Source organism: Eptatretus burgeri, chromosome 2 (genome assembly GCF_056783735.1).
Source record: "Eptatretus burgeri isolate ZD-2024b chromosome 2, Ebu_testis_v1, whole genome shotgun sequence".
Classification (NCBI taxonomy): domain Eukaryota; kingdom Metazoa; phylum Chordata; class Myxini; order Myxiniformes; family Myxinidae; genus Eptatretus; species Eptatretus burgeri.
Genome location: NC_140962.1, coordinates 57,652,895 through 57,675,394, shown reverse-complemented (window position 1 = coordinate 57,675,394; position 22,500 = coordinate 57,652,895). Strand labels below are relative to the sequence as shown.

General features: G+C 40.4%; 1 protein-coding gene and 1 pseudogene across 11 annotated transcripts in view; both read left to right on the top strand.

Annotated features, from left to right (window-relative positions):
• The window catches only part of LOC147032105 (homeobox protein Meis1-like), a 474,189-nt gene that overhangs the window by 200,863 nt on the left and 250,826 nt on the right, over positions 1 to 22,500 (top strand). The window lies entirely within an intron of this gene.
• LOC147032107 (uncharacterized) overlaps positions 20,352 to 22,500 on the top strand; it is a 10,298-nt pseudogene continuing 8,149 nt past the window's right edge.

Genomic DNA, 22,500 nt, shown 5'->3' with positions numbered 1-22,500 from the left:
ACACACACACACACACACACACACTGTGTTCATGATAATATTTCGAGTCATCTGTCAAAGCCCTTTTCACAATGCCGATTGGATGTTTCAGTTTTCTGATGAGATTCTTTAATGCTGGCATTGGCCTTTGATCCAAGCAAAGGAGTAGAACTTGGCTTCAGTCATCTTCCCAAAATATATCTTCTGTTTAGTTGACAGTTCTATTTCCGTTTTTAAAGGTTTTTTTTTGCAATCAGGGAGATCCGCTTCTTCATGCAGTGTTATCATTGCATGATATAAAATGTGTAATTATTTTAGGAGTTATAAAAACTCTGCAGAAATATCAGGGAAAGTTAAATGATTAATTTTGGGGTATTAACACAATTGTAGGATCACAGTGGTGAATGGTTTATTTTCTAAAATGAACATATAATACGGAGTATTGAGATGCTACAGTGGAGGGTGAGAAGCACGTCTTTTAAAAAATATCGCTGAGTGTGCAAAACTGTGCATGTTGTGTTTTTTCACAGGTGGGATTATTTTAAATCTTTCTGCCAAGCCACAAAAATCTGAAAGGAGTATTAAATGCTTGCAACTATAAATTATTTACTCAAGGCTAGGGCAATATTATGAAGAGTTTCTTCGGGAAACGTAGACGGTCATAATGCTGATTGAAAGCCAAACAGAAACTGTCAAAGCAAAAAGACGTTTTATCCTCTTGCAATTTGGGTTAAAAGTAAAATAAACATAAACGAGAGGTAAATTTTAAAGTGGCATAAATTGCTAATTAAATGGCCAGCAGCCTTTTTATACACTATCATGGAAAACACTTTTTTTTCCATTAAAAAGTGTCGAGAATAAATGAAGCAAAAATGCGTGAGTGAAATGTAAATTAAACGGTGAAAAATGAAATTGAGAAATTTTTTCTGCCATTCGTGGTTCACCCAGTCAGTTGGAGTTACCGATGAATTGTGAAATTGTTTTACTTATAGATTTGCCAACTTTGGCTTTTTCTCTATCACTTTTGTTCTTTTACTTTTGCTTATTATTTACTTTTCTTCATACTGTTTTATCTTGCTGATGAGTATTGTTTAATTCAGCTTTTTTTTCTTCAAGATCGAGGTTCATGGAAGAGCGAAGTGACAGAGCATAAAAAAGGCAAGAAAATGACAGTAGGGCAACAGTTCGACACAGCAATCGAGGGAATGAACAAAGGGAAAATGTGGAGAACGAGAATATTAGAGGAGACGCAGTAACCGGCAGAAAAAGGTTTACGTTAAGTAGGGTTAATAGTGAGACACAATATCATGGATAGGGATGGGGAATGACATGAGATTTGTGGCGCACGACCAGCTCCTCAAAGAGTTGAAGAGTGAGATTGTTACTTCAAAACCTGCTGTTTTAAACTTATCCCATTGATGCAAACATTTACAAACTCACATTACCCGTTGAGTTTTGAGAAGTCCACTAAAGTAATCTTTCAAGGTCATTGCTCCTTTAGTTTTAATGGCACTTTTCAATGTTTCAACCTGATTGTCTTTGTACAGTTGGCATTGAATGCAATTCTAAGTAGCAATTTTAACTTTGAAACTATTTTTTTCAGAGCTGGTATCGTATTGAATACTTCTCAGTGGCTCATTTTCTCACTATGCTTTGAGGTGGTGATTCTTTAATGTACCAGCTGATAATAATTAAACTTTTTACGTCTGCCATCAAAGGTGAAGGAGGTTATGTTTTCACCCCATTCTGTCTGTTTATTGGATTCGCTAGATATCCCTTATTGTCGGATTTTCCGTGTGTGTGTGTGTGTGTGTGTGTGTGTGTGTGTGTGTGTGTGTGTGTGTGTGTGTGTGTGTGTGTGTCTGCAACGCGAGGCTCCACAGCACAAACCAGCAAACCGATTTCGAAGAAACTTGGCGACAGGTGCCATATGGGATGGGAGTGTGCGCGTTTGAGTTTCATTGCTAAGCAATTACCCATTGCTATGCAGTGGCTGAAAAACCACGTTCACTATTTTCAATACTTCTCCTTCAGTTTTGAATGTGGAGAAACGAGACTTCAGAATTAAACACTTCGAGATATTTAGAAAATTTCACTTGAGCCGATTTTTGATTTAGGTTTTATTTTTCAAATGGTAGTCCTTCAAAAATAGGGTGTCTATTTACCGTCACTTTTTATGAGGAGTGCCAGTTGGCAAAATACACAATAGGAAAAATCTTGCCCGACAGAGGAACAATTGTATGTGAACCAATACGTCTCGCCATGCAAACGAATGTAAAAATTAGAAAATCGCCAAAAATTCCCAAACCTGTCCATCTGGCACGATCTCACATAGCCCATGCTGTTCATTAGACCACAGACCACCGGCATGCCGAAAGTGGCGACAATCCGTCTGGCAGTTTCAGAGGAGAAACGTCAAATTCCGCACAGACGTTAACAGAAATAATATATAGGATAAAAAAAAATTGATGAAATATTTAAATAAAAGGATTGATTTGAACATATCTACTTTAATGATGAATAACAGTAAAATTTCCTTGTTGACCTTTATAATTCAGTGAATGATATTTTCCAATAAATAAATGGATGCGAAAGAAAGAGCAAGAAGATTTAAGGAGCATCAAGAGTTGGTTTCAAAAGTTGTAAAACAACAGGAAGACATATTTAAGAAACGCAGACAGAAACTAACGGGTTGATTATGTCTCTGCTCCGCAGGCGCACATGAAAGGGGGGGGTGCTGATGGCGCTGCAGCACCCCCTAGCTGCGGGCAGGAGGAGCACAGCACTGCCTGCATGCAAAAAAACTCATTTTTTTATCTTATATATATATATATATATTAAAACGATATAATAAATAATTTTGCTTTGGGGAAGAAAATATAAGTTTAAAAAATGTGTTTGTTAGTTTTTAGTGATCACAGACATGGAGATCTTACAACGGGGTTCGGGTTCACAACGACTCCAACACTATCGCTAAAACAGACAGCACCTCAGCACCCCCACTCAAAATACCTTCCCGCGCCCCTGCTGCTACATCTGAAAAGATGAAATTTACACGATATTCATTTAGTGATATAATGGGAAAGGGGGCTGTCGAAGGTTTTATTCCTGATAAGGCAACAGGAACAAACACAGACCCTGGATATAGTCAAAGGAAAGGAATGTATAATGATGATACAAAAGCAGGTAATAGTTTTACTGTGGCAGTTCCTCTTAAAGGTATATTTGTATTTTGTGATCATGATAAAGTTCTTTATGGTCTTAAAATTAAATTTCAACTGCAAAGGAATGATTATGAAAATAGATTGCTTTTTGGTGTGGCTAATGTTTTTGCTGATCAGAATAAATTTCTAATTGATGAAATTAGTTGGTATATCAGTGAATATACTCCTAATCTTAAAACAGAAGAGATGTTGAATGGAAAACTTAACTCAAAGAAGCCACTCAATGTATCATACCTTAAAAGAAGATGCCAACACGTTAAACTGAACCAAATCACTTTCACGTGGAATTTGGGTGTTCTGGAAGGAAAGCCACGATATCTGTGGCTCATTCTCAAAAAAAACCAGATGGTGATACTGCTACTGATAAGAATAATGCATTGAGTGATAATGCGAAGGTGAAACAACTTCGTGTTTCTCTCGATGGAACATTTTATCCACGAGATAGATTGGAAATTAATTGGGAAAAAAAATGATTATGCTGAACCATACATGTCCTACGAAAAGGTGTGTGAAAGCAATGGAAATAAAGAACCCATTTTGGATATGAGAGCATTTAAAAGTCTGTATACAATCGATGCGATTGACCTGAGTGCTCAAAAGGAAACTATAAAGTCTAATCGAGTGGATACTTCCCGATACATTGAAAGAGAAGAGAGTGAAGAAGTTGATTCATATTGTTTGCTTTTGGAAGAAACAGAATTACAGATTAATACAGATAATGGTGAAATGATTCGTTTTTTGGATAAATAAATGAGTAGTAAAGTGCCAACTGGGGTATATGTTAATCAAATCAATCTTCATAAACTATCATCTTGTATTCAAAATCAAAAGCCTTGTATGATTAACGTTAATACAATTCAGAGAAAAGAAGCAGTAAGAATTGATGTTTTGCTCACAAGAGAACAGGTGAAAATCTTGAACGATACTGGCTCACTTAAAATTAATATGTCAAAACCAATCTTGAAGAAATATTCAATAAGAGAGACGAGTGGAGGATTTCTCCCATTTCTAATTCCTTTATTTGCTGGTTTACGCGTGGCTGGAGCATTAACGGGTGGTATTTCAGCAGCGGTGAAAACTGCCAACGAAAGGAAGGCTCAACTTCGGGCTCAAAAAGAATTGGAAAGACATAACAAAGAGTTGGAGAAACAAATTAGTGGAAGTGGTGTAATTGTAGATTTTGATGAAAAACTTGAAAGTCTGCCTGATAAAGCAAGATTGTTAGTTGGAGATATGCTTTCTTCCATCACACAAGCAGGTGTAAAATTAACTAAAAGGGGTAATGGATTATATCTTTCTCATAAATAAATGAGCATTGATGAGTGGTTTAAAGAATTTGGAAAGAATACAACATCAAATTTATAACTTATCAAATATTGTAAGAAATTAAAAATTCATGTGGTTATTTGTATGAGAGATGAATTAACAAATGTGTCTAAACCTAAAATAATATTATTATGAACTTAGAAGATAATAATGGGAAAGGTTCTCATTGGGTTTGTATTTTTAATAGTCAAGACAAATATTATTTTGATAGTTTTCCTCTTCCACCACCTGTTGAAGTAATAAAATTCTTACAGAATGGTGTTTATCAAACATTTCAAGTCCAATAATTAAATTCCAAGTGTCGTGGTCAATTATGTCTATATGTGTTATTTCAACTCAACAAAAATTAATTTTTTGATGACATTTTTAATCTATTATAAATGACTTATGTTGGTAAAGATGGTTCTATCTTTGGTGTATCCCAATAACTGGATATTGATAAATCCAATTATTACACAAAGGCACAGGCTGAACGACAGAAATATAGTATAGCAAAAAATATTAATATGAAAAATGCTTATAAATTAATAATTATTATCCAAGCCCGACTGACGCGAATGACTTGGTGAGATTAAGTGATTTATCACAATATATATCCTTAAATAAAACGGCACATTTTGTTAAAGGAGTAGAATTTACAACCACAACACCTGGTTCAACAAACCTAACACCTTTTCTTATTAAATTCAATTTTGTGCTTAGTATTGAATTTTATAAAGAAGGAAGAATAGTTAATATGAGAATAGAGAAATGGAGGTATAATATGTGTGATTTAGGATATAATTGGTCTTTTTCATTCAATCTAGAAGACCTTCACGATTTTTATCAGTCTCGTAAAGAAGAATATTATCCTCTTGGTAAGAATCACAAGATATGTGGAAGCACAATTTGCAAACAACAAATACACGATTTCGGGAATAGCAAAATATATGATGGTGAAGCAATAGTTTATATGACAAAGAAGGAAGGAAATTGGATAATTATACAAAGTCAAGGAATACAAACTGATTTAACAACAGGAAGATGGGGTGGTATTACGTGTCATCATATTAATTTGTCATATATTTCTGATACATAAATGACAGCAAGAAGACTTCAAGAAAATTATAATTTTTGCATTCAAGGATACCTACAAGAAAAGGGTGTTCGATTTTACATTCCTTATGAATTGGAACATAGACACGGGCAATTTTCAATTAAGAACTGGCCTTATACTGATGTTAAAAACCCCAGAAATAGAAGAGATTTGATTAAAATATTAAATAAAAATGAACTTTGAAAGGTGATGAAATATAAAACTCTTTTAGAAATCAACAAATCTTATTGGTTTCCTATTATGAGAAAAAGAATTGTGGATTCAAGAGTATCACAGAATCCAGATGAATATATGTATGATATTCTATGGGGTGAAAGTGGTTCAAGGATCGTAAGGGATGAGGAAGGAGTTGAAGAAACTGAGTCAAGAGAGGAGGAGAGGGAGAAGAGAGAGAAGGAGGAGAGGGAGAAGAGAGAGAAGGAGGAGAGGGAGAAGAGAGAGAAGGAGGAGAGGGAGAAGAGAGAGGAGGAGGAGAGGGAGTGGGAGGAAAGAGAGAGAATAAATAAATATAAAAATATGGAAACCAGTGAGATTATAAAAAGATCAAAGGTATTGCAGAAAATAAATAAATCTCAATGCACCGAGGAGGAAAACAAAGAATTGGCAAGTCTATTAGAAATATATGCGTCAAGACTATTAACATCGGTTTCAGGGAGAAGATTTAAACGAGATAGTGGAGATAAAGAAGAGAAAGAAGGAAAAAAATTAATTATTGATGATGTTGGTGTAATTGACTTTGATTAAAGTTTTACATTTTTTTTCTTAAATAAATGGAGGAGAGAGTGAAGACATTTCAAAGGATTCTTTATGTTTTAAAAATTAAGATTCAAATGTGCATGTTGGAAACTATAATGGTTTTTGCACTCTCTAGGATTTTTTCACATAAATAAATGAGTTATTGTCTAAAATGTAAAAAGAAAACCAAGAGTAAAAATATCTCGTATGTTAAAAGTAAAAATAATATGGTTATATAAAAAGGTACATGTTCGTTGTGTGGCTCAAAAAAGTGTGAATTCACCAAACACAAACAAGGGGGAGATATACAAAAGTTTTATTAGGAAGTAAATTTACAACAACTGGAATACCAGGGCATTGCATCTTCCAGGGTATTCTTTCTGTGGTCCAGGAACAAACTTGAATAAAAGATTAGATGAAGCTGACAATCCTAAACCGTGGAGCAAACCTATCAATAGGGTTGATGAAGTGTGCATGAGGCACGATATTGATAATGGTAATAACACAATGTTGGAAGAAAAACACGAAGCCGATAGAGAAATGTTGTATAATTTGTCTCTGATACAAAATCCAACCTTGAGAGAAAGAGTTGATAGGTTCATCGTGAAGATGATGATCAGTGCTAAATTGAAACTTGGGCTTGGAAATTCAAAAAAACTTATAGGCTCTAATGATGTCATTAAGATTGAAGAGCAATTAGCTGATGAATTACATAAACCAAAAATCACAAAGTTTTATAGAAGGAAGGTTTATTCCAAGGAAGTTGATTATATCTGGCCCACTGATTTAATTGAACTCAATTATGATAAGGGGTACAAGTATGCTTTAACCGTTATTGATTTGAGGAGTAGATATGCATGGGTTGTTCCTTAGAAAAACAAAACAGGTAATACTCTTTTGTTAGCTTTCCAACAGATATTCAATAAAAGCAAGAGAAAACCTAAAAAATTGTGGACTGATGAGGGCACAGAGTTTTACAACAAAACATTTATGAATTTTCTTTAAAATAACAACATTACATGATATAGCACCTTTAATGAAGGAAAAGTGGTTGTTATTGAGTGTTTTAATCTCACTTTAAAAGAGAGACTATATAAAAAATTCACTCAACTTGGTTCTCAACAATGGTTGTCTTTAATTCATGACATTGTAGATAAGTACGACACGATTCATACCTCAACGAAAACTAAGCCGTCAGAAACATAGTCAAAATTAAAATATGAAAAAGAGATTTATGTCAGAAAGCCTAAGTTCAAAGTTGGTGATATTGTAAAAATATACAGTAGTGGGGCAACTTAGCATAACAATTGTGCATTTTGTGAGGAAAGCACCAAATTTGGCACACTAGTAGCCTAACATATTATGAACAGATTTGGATATTGGGCCATCTCAAAATTTTTGATGGCAGTGGAAAATGGCTGCCACAGCCATCAGCGGCTGAATTTGAGAGGGCCCAATATCCAAATCTGTTCATAATATGATAGGCCACTAGTGTGCCAAATTTGGTGCTTTCCTCACAAAATGCACAATTATGCTATATTTAGCGAAGTTGCCCCACCACAGGTGGAAATCTCATTTTGAAAAAGGTTATACCAAGCGATGAACAAATGAACTTTTTAAAATTGTTGATGTCATCGGTACAGTTCCTTGGACTTACAAATTATGTGATTTAAAGGGGGAAGAGATTTTAGGTTCATTTTATTCACAGGAATTACAAAAGACAAAGATAAATTGAATTATTTTTGACTCTGCCCCTTTTTGACTCCGCCCACACAATCCACATCCACACAAGCCCCACCCACATAAGCCATATCCACGCAAACTCCACTCACAAAAGCCACATCCACACAAGCCCCACTCCCAAAAGCCACATCCACACAAGCCCCACTCACATAAGCCACATCCACGCAAACCCCACTCACATAAGCCTAATCCACACAAGCCCCACTCACAAAAGCCACATCCACACAAGCCCCACCCACATAAGCTACATCCATGCAAACCCCACCCACATCAGCCACATCCACATCCATCATATCCACATAATTAGTGATTAGTTTATGAGATCCCTCACACAACATGTTTATTTAATTAAATAAAATTGCTCCACCCACCCATGCAAGCTCCACCCACACAAGCCCCACCCACACAAGCCCCACCCACCCACACAAGAACCTCCCTCCCACCACACAAACTCCACCCCCCCCAGCCCCGCCCACACAAACCACACCCACCCACACAACCGCCCCCAACACAAGCCCCACCCACACAAGCTCCACCCACCCACACAAGCCCCACCCACCCACACTAGCTCCACCCCCATGTGCACCCCCACCTTTTACTCAAAGACAGACACACATACACACACACACACACACGCACAAACACAAATACACATGCACACACATATATACACACATATACGCACGCACACGCACATGCACAAACACAAATACATACATGCACACACATATACACACACACACACACACACACACACACAAACACGTTTTTGTGTGTGTGTGTGTGTGTGTGTGTGTGTGTGTATGTGTGTGTGTGTGTGAGACCGCTGTTTCTCGACAACCTCTGGTCCGATCTAATTGAAACTTGCCAGATATATTGCTGGGGACCTGAGGATGTGCCTTTTCAAGGTTTGATATTAATCGGACAAGTGCTTCACAAGTTATGGCCATTTATTTACCAAACCAATGGCAAGACACGTTGTTGCGTGGGCGTGGCCAATGGGGAAGGGAACCTCATCCGCGTTCCCCATTACGGTTACAACGTACGGGCTTCCGGAGAGTGATGACCTCGTGTATTCTAATAATTTCTCGATTTCTTATGTGCATTTATAGATAAACACAATGCCCCAAGTTATGATCGTTTTCATATTAGACGGTGCATAAATTTGGGGAACATCAGAGTTAGCTGGTATGCTCCGAAGCAGGAAGTAAATTATTTTTTGCACTTTTTTTTTCTCTTTCCTCTTCTCTGTGTTTTTCTTTGCGATGACATTGGGAAAAGGCAAAATACGTTGGCGCTAATTGAATAATTGGCCATTAAGAATAAATTGCGAATAATCGTAACTGCCATATGCGAACTTCCGGACAGTGAGGACTTCACTTCCGGAGAGTGACGATTACTGTATTCTTTCTCGATTCTTTCTTTCTCGATTTCGGTACTTTCTCGATTTCTTTCTCGATTTTCTTAAATCCAATACCCCAATCCAGTCAGTGATGATTACTGTATTCTTTCTCGATTTTTTTTTTCTTGATTTATCGACTTACTGTATTCGTTCTTTCTCGATTTCTGTACTTTCTCGATTTTATTAAACACAATGCCCCAATCCAATCGTCGTTTATGACAGCGAAGGAACGAAGCTGCGCGTTGTGCATGCGCAATGGAATCTGACGAAGCACGAGCTGCTCGCTTGACACTCAACGCAACGCGCATGACAAGGCGTCGTGCAGCTCAAACAGCTGAAGAACGAACTGCTCACTTGGCAGACAACACTGAACTGAGGCAAGGCGCCGTGCAGAGGAAACGGATGAAGAACGAGCTGCTCGCTTAACACGCGACGCTACGCGCATGACAAGGTGTCGTGCAGCTGAAACTGATGAAGAACGAACTGCTCGCTTGGCAGACAACACTGAACGCGAGGCAAGGTGTCGTGCAGAAGAAACTGATGAAGAACGAGCTGCTCGCTTGGCAGACAACACTGGACGCGAGGCAAGGCGTCGTGCAGAAGAAATCCCTCACCAGCGAGAAGACCGGCAAGTAAGGGATGTCCTGCGCCATCAGGACGTACACCGTGCGAGACTAGAGCAGGCTCACCGTGAGAATCGCAACCTTGCTCGATACGATGATACAGATTTCTTCCGAGAGCAACTTCATGTTGAGTACAGGCACGCGTTAAGCAGGACCTCATTATTTCAATGCACTAAATGCTCACATTGTGATGCTTTTGTGTGGACCGAGGAGAGAAGAGGATTTTGCTGCAACCACGGCAAGGTCGACGTTAAGCATGATCCTACGAATCCAAAACCCGGTTCAATTCCATCACAACCTCCAGATGCGATTAAAAACCTTTTCCTTAACCAGGACTTTGTGAAGCGCGCGAAACAGTATAACAACGCGCTGGCAATGGCAAGTATCGGTGTCCGAGAGATAGGTATGCCTGGCTTCAATCCTGGAGTGCGTATACAAGGTAAGGTTTACCATTACATTGGTGCTCCTCTTGCCGATCTGGGTTGTACCCAACGCTTTGCTCAGATCTACTTTCACGATCCAGCCCAGGAGCTGGAGTTTCGTCGTGCCCACACCTCGAACAGTAGCTTGAATGAGCATTTTTTGCTAAGAGCACAACAGGCCATTCATGAGTGCAACCCATACGTCCAGCAATTCAAATCAGCCATTGAGTTTGTAGTTCATAATGATAGCGCAAATGAACTGAAAATTGTGTTAACAGGTCGCACGCGGCGCCGAGACCTTCATCATGGTACCGTCAACCTTCCCTCACCAGACAGCGATGTGGCTGTCATTGCTCCAGGGGCAATGACAACAGAGCAGTTTGAAAGGCTGGCAGTCGGTGTTCACCTCAGAGGAGGAGGTTTACAGACAATAGACGCCATGCATCCAGCGTATGACCCTCTATCATACATACTTCTGCTACCCTGCAGCTCCCAGGGGTACCACACTGAGTTAGCAGGGATAACGCCAACATCTTTCTACTGCTACCATCTCCAAGTACGTGATCCTACTCATCACTTCAATCTACTACTTCGTGGTGGAAAGTTGACACAGCAGTACATATGCGACATGATGGCAAAAATTGAGTTGCACCATCTCAATTGGATTCGCTGCAACCAGAAGTCAATTAAGGCAGAAAAGTATAAGATCATCGTTGATGCATTGAACAGTGACGCTGAGGTGCTACCTGGACGCCTCACCATTCTGCCGCCGTCAATTTATGGGTCACCATGTTGGTATGCCAAAGTTTCAGGATGCAATGGCTTTGGTCCGAGTCAAGGGAAAACCTGATTTTTTTTTCCTAACATTCACCTGCAACCCAAAGTGGCCAGAAATTAAACAATCACTTTTTGAGGGTCAGTCAGCCAATGACAGACCTGATATCATCGCCCAGGTGTTTCATATGAAGGTGGAAGCACTCAAAGCAGACCTCCTCAAGAATGACATCTTGGGGCATGTGGACGCTTATGTATTGGTGAAGGAAACGCAAAAGCGTCACCTTCCCCATATACACATGCTCCTGACCATGGTACCTCACGACAAGCCCAGAACACCAGCAGATGTCGATCGCGTGGTCTCTGCTGAGATTCCTGACAAATGCACAAATCCGGAACTACACCGTACCGTGACATCACACATGATTCACGGCCCATGTGGGGAATGGAACATCTCGAGCCCTTGCATGGCAGACCGGAAGTGCACAAAGGACTATCCCAAAGCCCGATGAGAAACGACAAGCTTCTCTGATGACTCCTATCCCCTGTACAGAAGACGGTTCTGGCATGCGGTTTGAAAGTTTTTTGTTTTGTTTTGTTTGCACCTATGGGCACACACCTACGGGCACGCACCTACGGGCATGCACTAGTATATATATATATATATATATATATATATATATATATATATATATATATATATATATATATATATATATATATATATATACACATACACACACACACACACACACAGACACACACACACATAAACTGACATACACACACACAAACACACATACACACTGACACACACACACTCAAAGGCAGAGATAAAGACATAAATACACACAGAGGGACAATTTCTCACCTTTGACTCGACTCATTCAAGGTCAGAGGACGTGAGAGAACTTCTTTCCAGCCAACAAAAATATCATTCAATTCTTTTCTGAACGATCGAATGTCTTCAAGGAAGTCGTTCATTTTTAGCCACTCATCGTGTATTTCAAAGGCCTCCTGTTCTAGATCAGTTGTCAACGATTTTCTTATTGGGGAAAACCTGTAAGAAAAGGACACAACAATTATTCGTTGTATGGTGATTTAATTCTGTATAAAACAACAAATAATGAATTGGGTTGAGGATCTCACCTATCATCTTGTGAAAACGATTGATCCGCAAGGTCGGAGAAATTATCTGCACAATCCATTCTCGAAATAAAACACACTCGGCACGCAAGTTGGTTTAAATAAGCAACTTGATGATGTAATGGGAGATTTAACAACAATGGTTTTTTCAGGGTGTGTCCCACATAGGAAATGACTTCGGAAATTTTTTGGCTTGGTTCGGGCGAGGCAGCTTGGCTGACTCCAGACTGACTCATTTTAACACGAAAATGAAGCAGCTTGCTTTAAATGAATTTGAGAAAGCACGTTTTAAAGCTGTTTAAACTTCCCTTTCTTTCGTGCTTCAAGAGTGAATATATAGTGAATATACTCGACGGAAATGAATGTTATAAGAAAATTAAGTTATTCCCTGAAGTAGAACATGGGCAAATATTCGTTGGTTCGCTCTTTGAGTGGAATGAAAATATGAAAGGGAAGAAGTGCTTTAATCAGTAAGTCTCAATCTTTCATAGTCTCAATTTTACATTTACTTGTATGGGATGGGGAGAAAATCAGTCTCAATTTTACATTTGCTTGTATGGGAGGGAAGGAGAAAGGTGGGGAGAAAATCAGTCTCAATTTTACATTTGCTTGTATGGGAGGGAAGGGGAAAGGTGGGGAGAAAATCAGTCTCCTATTTTGGGCTTATGGGGCTTGAGTCAGAAAGTTTTTCCATTTGAATGGGAGTCCCAGAAACCCCATTTATCATCCACTCACAGCAAGCTCTCCATTTTGTCAGAAGAAAAGGACACAGAGTCCAGGGACAGTTGGGTGAGACTGGGTAAGGTGGGTACAGAAAGTGATGGGTTTCGGACACAAGATTTCGATGCAAACACCGAGTTTAGGCATTCAGCCTTTTCACATGCGGTATCAGCAGTGCGGCCATTTGAGGTAAGAGAGGGGATGGAGGGGGAGCATACACCAGAAACAGATTTGATTAGTCACCACCAGGATTTAGAGGAGGGAAAGAGGTTTGATAGTTCAGACTTGAGCTTAGAACGATGTTGTTTTCTGGCTCTCCTGAGGGTAGATACACACTTGTTCCGAGCTTTATGGAAGGAACTGAGATTCCCCTCAGTTGGGTTTGCTTTCCATGAGGCAAAGGCAAGTTGTTTCAGGACAACTGCCTCATTTGGAGGCAGTTAATATTTGTTTCTTCCTTAATATTTGAGGAATTTCTTTGTTATAAAGTCTCTTTATGATATAAGAAAAATGTTTGTTGTTATCACACAAAAGGGGTCATATGAGCAAGAGAGATCAACTTTAATGTTCGATCTTCATTCATAAAACTTTCCTTATCAGTTGTCACCATTTTAATATCAATAGACCATCATTCCATCCTCGTTCCCACACTAAATTGAAAGCTGCACGATGTTAGCAATTTATTCCACTACGTTTTTGTGTAATTATATTTTTGTGACCTGGCGTCTCAGCTGTGCCCAGCGACACAATTTTATGTGTATTTCTACACATTTATTCAGGATAATCGAAAAGAAAACTACAAAGGATTAAAGGTTAACATTACCGAATGAAAATGCAGAGAAGGTAACAGGAAAACATTGGCTGAACAAGCAGATTAGATGAGAAGTGTGGAAGGGATCACGTTTGCAGATTATTAAATGTTATATCATGCCTAACAGCGGCGAAACAATACATCTGATTATAATCTAGTGATGGATCATGTTTTCTTTTTCCAGATTAATGAGGATATCAGCTGAAGAGGGTGTTTGCAGATCACATAAAATGATGATGTTTCACTTCATCCTGAAAAAATGTTTATTGCCTTGATAGTGAAATTGGGATTTAGCTTGACTTACCTTTTAACATTTTACCCTTGATCTTTACTTATCTGATGTCCTTTTGCAAAACAAAGTGAAACGACATTTTATGCAGCACCGAATCAGCTGGGCATAAGAGATATTTTCTGTTATTTTATCCCTCTCTCACATAAAATGTTTCCTTTGTCGTTATCTCTTTGGCATCTTTTTTAGGCTCTTTATCTTCTGATGTACAAAGCGTGATTTAGTACAGCATAGTCCAACTATCGGTGCAAAAAGGGTAAGGACTTCAGAGAATCATTGAATCAAGGATCTGACATTGAATCTTTTTTTCATATGAGAAACCAATATATGTGTGGATGTAGAGTCGTAGCCAAAAATATTGGCACCCTTGCACTTTTTTCAAATAACTCACAATTTTTTCGAAAATAAGTTGAAGTGGACAAAAGTATTTGTCTCCACAATTCTTTATTTCACTGCTGATATGACAGAACCTTTATTTTTGATTCAGAACTTAATAATATGTCCTTTTAAATCAGAAAATAAAAAGAAATGGCATTGACAAAATTATTGACACCCAAGACTTAATATTTGGAAGAACACACAGCCTTTGGACAAAATAACTGCAGTCGAGCGCTTCCTATAGCCATGAATGAGCTTCCTCCACTGCTCTACTGGCAGTTTGGCTCACTCTTCTTGTGCAAACTGCTCCAGTTCTCCCTGATTTGAAGGGTACCTTCTCCCAACTGCTGTTTGCAGATCTCCCCACAGGTGTTCAATGGGATTTAGATCTGGACTCATTGCTGGCCACTTCAGAACAATCTATCATTTTGTCTTGAACCATTCCTGGGTGCTTTTTGAAGTGTATTTGGGGTCATTGTCCTGCTACAAGACCCATGACCTTCGACAGAGACACAGCTTTCTGACACTTTTTTTTGACCATTGTGTTCCAAAATGCCTTTGTAATCTCCTCATTTTATGATGCCGTGCACACATTCAAGGCACCCCGTGCCAGAGGCAACACAGCAACTCCAAAGCATCACTGAACCTCCTCCATGTTTGACTGTAGGGAAGGTGTTCTTTTATTTGAAGGCTTCATTTTGTATTTTGTAAACATCAAGATGATGTGCTTCACCAATAAGCTCTAATTTGGTCTCACCTGTCCACAGGACATTCTCCCAGGAGGATTTTGGCTTGTTCAGGTGTGTTTTGGCAAACTCCAGTCGGGCTTTCTTATGTCTCTCTCTCAGCCATGGAGTCCTCCTGGGTCTCCTACCAGAGAACCCCCTTTCATTGAGCTAGCGACGGATGGTGCGAGTTGAAACTGTCAAACCCTGTGTCTGAAGGTCAGCTTGAATCTGTTTGACAGTTGATCGAGTTGCTTTCTCCACCATTCGAACAATCCTTCGCTGCAATCTTCGATCAAGTTTTCCCTTGTGGCCAAGTCCAGGGAGGTTGGCTGCAGTGCCATGGGCCTTTAACTTCCTGATAACATTGTGTGTGGTGGACACAGGACCATCAAGATCTCTGGAGATGGACTTGTCGCCTTGAGATTGTCAATGCTTGGCCACAATTTTATGTCTGACGTCCTCAGACAATTCGCTGGTTTTCTTTCTTTTATTCATGCTCATTGCTGAATACACAGTAAAGAAAAACAGCAGAATGACTCCTTTTCTCTTCAAACTGGTTGAATGAATGATTTTTTTTTTATCTTGCTGGCACCTGCAACTCACTACAGGTAAGTTCAATTCCAAAGTAAAGGAGAATCACTTGCTTGAAATCTAATTATTTCTCACAACTTCTAAAAGTTCCTAATAATATTGTCTGGGCCATTTTAGGATTTCTGTGTGGAATAAGCTAAGATTTAGTCATTTTTTCAGCTTTTTTTTGTTTTGTTCCACTGCAAACCAAAGAAATACATATGTGGATACCAAAATATATTTTAATTTCAATAATTTCTGGAAGAAATAGTGCATTATTTGAAAAATGCAAGGGAGCCAATATTTTTGCCACAACTATGTGTGTGTGTGTGTGTGTGTGTGTGTGTGTGTGTGTGTGTGTGTGTGTGTATATATATATATATATATATATATATATATATATATATATATATATATATATATATATATATATATATATATATATATATGTATTGTTACGAATTTGGAATTCAATTGCACACAACATACAGGTTCCCTGAGTCAGCTATGTCGAGAAGTGCATGTTCCCTAGATAGCTCACCTTCCATTGTTTGAATGTTTTGAAATCGATCAGATGCGCTGTGGATCGATTTAATAGTTAGGGAGCGAACGATGGAGACGTCCCTCCCCCTCTTCTGCGAAGAGGAAGATGAACCCTGCGGTGACGTCAACAACTCCCTCCCACCCGTGGTTGAGTGGGGGGTGGATCACGAGGGCATGAGTCACGCCGGGTGCGGGGGGAGGGGGTGCAAAGGATAAAGAGGACATCTTTTTTGTTCATGTTGGAGTCCCGTGGTAGGGCTGAGTTCGTGGGAGTCCCGTGGTAGGGCTGAGTTCGTGGGAGTCCCGTGGTAGGGCTGAGTTCATGGGCTGAGTTCGTGGGAGTCCCATGGCAGAGTTCGTGAAGAAGTCCCGTGGGAGGAGTAAGCTTTTTGCTTCGGAGAGAGCAGTCATTCAGCAGGCCATCGGGTCCTGCTTGGCTTGCTTGGCTTGAGGCCTTCGGAAGCTTTTTGCTTCAGCTGGCTCAGTGAGCTTCGGCTGCTGCTTTGTTTTGGAAGGAACTTGAGCCAGTTGTTCGGCTCGAGCTGCGAGTGGAGGCTTCTTCATCTTCTTCCTTGCCTTCCTCTTCTCCTTGGTTCGTGGAGCTTTTTGTTCTCCATTTTGTTTCCCGGCTTGGTGCGACGCATCGGCCTCTTCTTGGAGTTGGATCCTCGGGGAAGTGACGATCGACAAGAAGGATCGGCGCCTCGTCTCACCGGCACGTGTTGAGAAGTGCGGGAGGATTCGCGGGAGCTCGGGAAGGATCGCGGCGATCGGATCCAGCTCGCTCTCGCTGGAACCCGGGTCCGGACAAGTTGAAGACCACATGAGGTGGAAAGGTTCGAGTCAAGCTCTGAGTTTCAGGTCACCTGTCCTCCGAGCTGGAGCTCATGATTAAAGGCCTCAGCCACCGTTTCGTGTGTGTGTGTGTGTGTGTGTGTGAGTGCGTGTGCGTGTGTGCGCGCGCGCGTGCGTATGTGTGTCCGTTGGCCCGTCTACTAAGTAGGAACTGCTGTTAAGTGTAAGTGACTGTACATAATAAGTAGACGGCTGTAGTTCTTTTGTCGTGCTTTTGTTGCTTGTATAATTCCATACGTGTTTTGCCTTATTTAATTGCATACGTGTTTCATTATAATAAATATCCTTGTGTGAATGTAAACCTGCTCGTTGCGTCCATTCCCTCATTGACTGAACATTTCATGTGTTGGAAGTTAGAAAGTCGTTAGTTTGCCGTAATAGGGGGACATTTGGACCGACGGTTCTCGGCGATTACGCCACTCGGAATCGCGCACGGACATGCTCGCCTCGGCGGTTTGTTCCGTACGAGTTCCGTCGAGAATGAAATACCCCGGTAGTTGGATCACATGGGTATTTAGGTACATTGAAGATTGGCAATCGACCCTACCCCATGTGATCTGCCGGTTGGCATATTGCGGTTCTTGTACATGGACCCGTCGCTCGGAGTTATCCGGGCGGTGATCTATATTCCGGGCGATCGGTCGGGCTGACTCGACTTGCGGCTCCGTTTAGAGCGGTCGGTTTGCGGCTGACCCCCCCGACCTGTAACAATATATATATATATATATATATATATATATATATATATATGTATACATGTTTATATGTACATACATATATGTATTTAGATATACAGTATATATGTACATATATATATATATATATATGTATATATGTATGTATATATATATATATATATATATATATATATATATATATATATATATATATATATATATGTATATTTATATATATATAGTGCGGCCCCATTATAACACGATCGTTGATGTCGATAAAATGTCATCGCGAAAAAAACCGGGTTCGCACTAAATCGGGATTCATGAAAATCAACGTTCAAACTGACCCAATGTTGACCTCACATCATAAACACCCCTATTTTCGCCCTATTTGACATGTTTTTGGCACGTTTACCTTCTTGTGAATAAACCACCTTTGAATTTAAGAATTCAGCGAATAAATATTTGTGGCTTCTTGTGGCTCAAAAACCGGTACACTTGCGTCCGCCGGTGCTGTAGTTACGTTAGGGACGATCTCGGCATCCGTCCGGTGCTCATATGTTGGGCATTCGTCATCGGTAGAGTGCTACTGGTGTAGCTCTTCTTTTCTCCATTCAGACAGCTTCTCTGCCTCACGCACATCTCCCTCTGAAGCCGTACAAATCTGGCTCGTCATCATCATTTTCCGTGGTGGATTGGCATGATGAAAAGGCTGGCTTCAGACCCTTCTCCCAGCATTCCTGCTTCTTCTTCAACTTTGCAAAGCGACGTGTGTAACTTTTCTTCTGGAGATTTCCAGCCGCGAAGTGTTGTTTCCGGTATCCCAAGGTCTCGTGCATTTGAGTTTGACTTTTAGTCTTGATCACGTCAAGTGTGTGAAGCTTATCTTTCACAGAAAATGATTTTCTTTTTTGAGCAGTTTGCTCCATTTTGATCAAAAAAAAGAAAGAAAAGAAAACACGAAATTAACTCAACAAAAAACTTTTCAGTTCTGGAAAGAGCAAAGAAAAGGTCCAATAACTCATCACGTTATATCCGAATTCGCGTTAAATCGGGGCGCGTAAAATCAGGGTTTCACTGTATATGTATACAGTGTGTGTGTGTGTGTGTGTGTGTGTGTGTGTGTGTGTGTGTGTGTGTGTGTGTGTGTACACACACACACACACACACACACACACTGTTGTGAGTATCCAGAGTTCAAGTTTCGCCATGAGGGGAAGTGCTCAAGTTCCTCCTCAACACCAGTCCTGAGGCCACCAATCACGGATAACCACATGCCAACAGGTTGCTAAGCATCCGTGAGCGCCGATTGGTACACTGCTTCATGTGATACCTTACCTGAGGACAGCTGCACCAAGGGGAGTCACGTGCCCTTCATGCGTACTCTAATTACTCACTGGATTTGGTGCAGCCGAGCAGAGCTGGTGGTATGCACCGGTGAACAAGAGCCAATCTGTGGGCTAAAACTTCCCAGCTAATTACGTACGAACCATGCTGGACCATTGGAGGAAAGGAAACCAAGACATATGTGAAAGAACAACCAATAATCGATTTGTTTACACACACACACACACACACACACACACACACACACACACACACACACACACACACACACACACACACACACACACACACACACGTGAAAAGCATATGATTTACAGCTCTTCATTCACCAAGCAAGCAATCATTAAAGCGAGTATTTACAGGGAAAAGGCAACAGGCACAGAAGAGTAGACTTGACCATAAGACATTTTCCGAGACGATCTTATTTACACAAAAGACTTCTGGCCATCATTCAATCTGGGAAGAAGAAGACAAGAAGAACTGAGAGAAAAGAAAAGTATGGAGCGTGAGGTTGACTCCGCTTCCCTCACCTCATATACCCCAACAGTATTATGCCGGTACGAATATAATGGTGTGTGGGGGGGGGGTGGAGGATTGGGAAGCTTGGCGGTGGAGTGGTGATGCGGTGCGATTGGATGCGCAGCCGTGTCTCTGAGGCATCCAGCAGCAGAAGGCAAATACTCTCCGGTGTCCCAGAAATGCCAATGGCACACCACTCTGTTTCTGCTGAGCACCCGGGACAACCACATAAACCAAGCTGCATTCTGGGCTTTCTGTTCTGCTTTCCTCCACACTATAGCCTCCTCTTTCTCTCCTCTACACTCTGCTCTCCTTTCTGCTCTTTGCAGGACAAGCTTTGAGGTGTCTTTATTCCATCCACACTCTGGGCTTTCTTCTCTTCTGAGGATATTGCTTTCTCCAGTCCCGTCTCGTGCGAGCCTCTTTCTCATTGGCGTGCATCCGATGGCGGCACGTCCACAATGCAGCTTCTGGAAAATGCTGTTGTCCCTGAGAGATCCTTCAATGCAGCTCTCACCCCACCCCACACAAGCGAAAGACGCAGAAGGTGCCCTCAGCCCCTACCTCTGTGCGCAATACATCCTTTGTTCTGTACGTGCTGTTCACATGCGAGAAGCACCATACTTTATTGCATATGGGAAGAGTGTTATACTCCATTACAAATGCAAACAAGCATTGCTTTGTGCCATGAACATGTGAAATGCAAGATGGATGAATAAGGAAGCACGGGAAGGAAGAACAAAAATTGTTACAAAATTGAAGAAGCACAATGTGCGACTAAATGGTGAAACGTGTCAATTTTTCAAGACATGACTTCAATATCTAGGTCACAGTTTGAGTGGTGAGGTGGATTCGCCCATCACACAACAAGGTTGAGTTAATTCAAAAAGCAGAGAAACCAACAAATGTGTCCAAATTAAAATATCTGTTTGGGATGCTAAACTACTATGGAAAATTATTTCCAAATTTGTCTTCAAACCTGACACCCCTGACCAATTGAACCATTCCACTAAGTGGATGTGGTCTCAGAAATGTGAAGAAGCATTCAAGAATGCAAAAACCGTTCTCATGGGAGAAAAAGTCTCAGTACATTATGATCCTACGAAACCGCTGGTGTTAAGCATAGATGCTCGCCCAAAGGAGTTAGGGGCTTGTCTCAGCCATAAATTCACGGACGTGACTGAACACCCTATTACGCACGCGTTGAGTACCCTAAGTGCGGCAGAAAAAAAATTACGCACAAATTGAAAAAGAGGTATTCGCAATAGTGAATGGACTGAAGAAGTTTCATTTGTACTTCTTTGACCAGAAGATCAAATTGATCTCGGATCACAAGCCATTGACCCGAATATTTGGTCAAAAGGTAGGGATACCTCCATTAGCTGTGGCTAGATTGCAATGGTGGGCATTGTTGTTAAGTGGGTATACCTATGACATTGAATACCGTACATCTAAACAAAATGCAAATGCTGACATGATGAGTAGATTTCCAGTCGACGATCCAAGTATGGCACATCTACAAGAAAATGTTCTAAAAACAATTGTAGACTCATTACCTGTGAATGTGAACCAATTTTGCATCGTGTACAGGGAAACAAACAGTACAAGCGGAAGTGTACGAATGCACTTTATTGGGGTGGCCGAGTTATTGCACGGATAAAACATTACAACCATATTTCACGAATCAAGATGAGCTGTCAGTTGATGACGGATGTTTGTTGTGGGGAAGACGAGTCGCAGTTCCTGCGCTATTACAAACGCATATGCTCGGTGAACTTCACGGAAGTTACCCAGGAGTTTGTCGAATGAGAGCCTTAGTGAGGTCGTTCGGTGGGAACGTAGAAGGAATTGTCAGATGATGCAGCAACTGCACGGATGTGCAAATGGCACCGAAAGTTGTTCTTCTTTTGTTATGGCCTTGGGCTATGGAACTGTGACAGAAAATGAATGTTGACTATGTGGAGGTCAAAGGTCAAAACTTTCTCGTTGCTGTCGATAGCTACTCTAAATGGCTAGAAGTCTTTCCTATGTCAGGCACAACTGTTTTGTATTGATCATGGTCCTACGATCCTTATTTGCAAGATGCGGGTTGGTTACACAGCTAGTCTCAGAAAATGCACCACAATTAATTACGGACAAATTGGCTGCATTTTTGAAAACCAACACCTATCAGAAGGTCCACGAGAGTGTCTAAACCTCCATCAAGGTTAGATCTGTGGATCTTCAACTCAAACTGTACAACAGTTTGGTGATGGATTTTTTTGTTAGTAAAAAAAATTGTGGTGGCTTGAGTAAATTTTGTGTTTATTCGAGTTTCATAGTGCATGAAACATTTGTTTGAGGTTATCTTCAGTTTTTGCTTGCAAAGGAAAGGAAAGTTGCATCAGGAGATGTTCCTTTTGTATGCAAATTGTAACAACTGTTGTGAAAACAATAACTGAAGAGATGAAAGAATTAGCTCTTTTATTCAAATCATCAGTGTTTCTTGGTGTAATGCAAATGCTATAGCAGAATTGTAATTGCGTGTATAGGAAGGAGGAATACAGTATTTTGTTGAATGACCCAATTGTGTAGTGTGGAGGATGCGCATGCG